Genomic DNA, 2,358 nt, shown 5'->3' on the forward strand with positions numbered 1-2,358 from the left:
CATGATGTTTCCTTTCTCATTTCTAATTCTGGTGATGTGTGTTGATTCTCTTTTTCTCTTAATAAGTCTGGCTAGAGTCTTATCTATTTTATTTATTTTCTCAAAGAACCACCTCTTGGATTCATTGATTTTTTCTATTGTTTATTCTTCTGAATTTTGTTTATTTCTTCCCTGATCTTTATTATGTCCCTCCTTCTGCTGACTTTAGGCCTCGTTTGTTCTTCTTTTTCCAATTTTGATAACTGTGATGTTAGACCATTCATTTGGGTTTGTCTTCCTTCTTTAAATATGCCTGTATTGCTATATACTTTCCATTTAAGACTGCTTTCACTGCGTCCCAATGAAGTTGTTGTAATTTATTTCCATATATTGCTGGATTTCCATTTATATTTGGGCATTGATCAATTGACTATTTTGAAGCGTGTTGTTAAGCCTCCATGTGTTTGAGAGCCTTTTTGTTTTCTTTGTATAATTTATTTCTTGTTTTATACCTTTCTGGTCTGAAAAGTTGGTTGGTAGGATTTCAAACTTTTTGAATTTACTGAGGTTCTTCTTGTGGCCTAGTATGTGGTCTATTCTAGAGAATGTTCCACGTGTACTTGAGAAGAAAGTGTATCCTGTTGTTTTAGGGTGTAGAGTTCTATAGATGTCTATTATGTCCATCTGTTCTAGTGTGTTGTTCAGTGCCTCTGTGTCCTTACTTACTTTCTGTCTGGTGGATCCTTCCTTTGGAGTGTATGGTGTGTTGAAGTTTCCTAAAATGAATGCATGGCAGTCTATTTCCTCGTTTAGTTTTGTTAGTATTTGTTTCACATATGCTGGTGCTCTTGTGTTGGGGGGATATATATTTATAATGGTTATATCCTCTTGTTGGACTCAGCCTTTTATCATTATGTTATGTCCTTCTTTATCTCTTCTAACTTTCTTTGTTTTGAAGTCTATTTTTTCTGATACTAGTACTGCACCACCTGCTTTTTTCTCCCTATTGTTTGCATGAAATATCTTTTTCCATCCCTTGACTTTTAGTCTGTGCATGTCTTTGGGCTTGAGGTGAGTATCTTGTAAACAGCATATAGATGGGTCTTGTTTTTTCATCCATTCTGTGACTCTATGTCTATTGATTGGTGCATTCTGTCCATTTATATTTAGGGTGATTCTCGATAGGTATGTACTTATTGCCATTTCAGGCTTTAGATTCATGGTTACCAAAGATTCCAGGTTACTTTCCTTACTATCTAAGAGTCTAACTTAACTCACTTAGTGTGCTGTTACAAACACAATCTAAAGTTCTTTTCTATTTCCCCTCCTTTTTCTTTCTCCTTCATTCTTTATATATTATGTATCAGATTCTATACTTTTTCTCTATGCATTGATTGACTTTGGGGATAGTCAATTTAATTTTGCATTTGCCTCGCAATCAGCTGCTCAACCCTCCCTACCATGATTTTACTACCTCTAGTGACAGCTATCCAACCATACGAACACTTCCATCTATAGCAGTCCCTCTAAAATAGACTGCAGAGATGGTTTATGGGAGGTAAATTCTCTCAGCTTTTACTTATCTGGAAATTGTTTAATCCCCCTTTCAAATTTAAATTATATTCTCACTGGATAAAGTAATCTTGTTTCCAGGTCCTTCTGCTTCATGGCATTAAATACATCATGCCACTCCCTTCTGGCCTGTAAGGTTTCTGCTGAGAAGTCTGTTGTTAGTCTGATGGACTTTCCTTTGTGTGTGATCTTATATCTGCCTCTGGCTGCTTTTAACAGTCTGTCCTTATCCTTGATCTCTCCCATTTTAATTACTATGTGTCTTGGTGTTGTCTTCCATGGGTCCCTTGTGTGGGGGGATCTGTGCATCTCCATGGCCTGAGAGATTATCTCCTTCCCCAGATTGGGGAAGTTTTCAGCAACTTCCTCCTCAAAGATACTTTGTATCCCTCTTTCTCTCTCGTCTTCTTCTGGTATCTCTCTAATGCAAATATCGTTCTGCTTGGATTGGTCACACAGTTCTCTCAATATTCTTTCATTTTTAGAGATCCTTTTTTCTCTCTGTGCCTCAGCTTCTTTGTATTCCTCTTCTCTAGTTTCTATTTCATTTATTGTCTCCTCCACCATAAACAAACTGCTTTTAATACCCTCCATTGTATTCTTTAACGATGGGATCTCTGACCTGAATTCATTCCTGAGTTCATGGATGTCTTTCTGTACCTCCATTAGGATGTTTATTATTTTTATTTTGAACTCTCTTTCAGGATGAGTAACGAGGTCCATTTCATTTAAATCTTTCTCAGGAGTTGTATTAACAATTTTACTGTGGACAAGTTTCCTTTGGCTTTTCATGTTTGTATATGGCAC

This window comes from Manis javanica, chromosome 14 (genome assembly GCF_040802235.1).
Source record: "Manis javanica isolate MJ-LG chromosome 14, MJ_LKY, whole genome shotgun sequence".
NCBI classification, from domain to species: domain Eukaryota; kingdom Metazoa; phylum Chordata; class Mammalia; order Pholidota; family Manidae; genus Manis; species Manis javanica.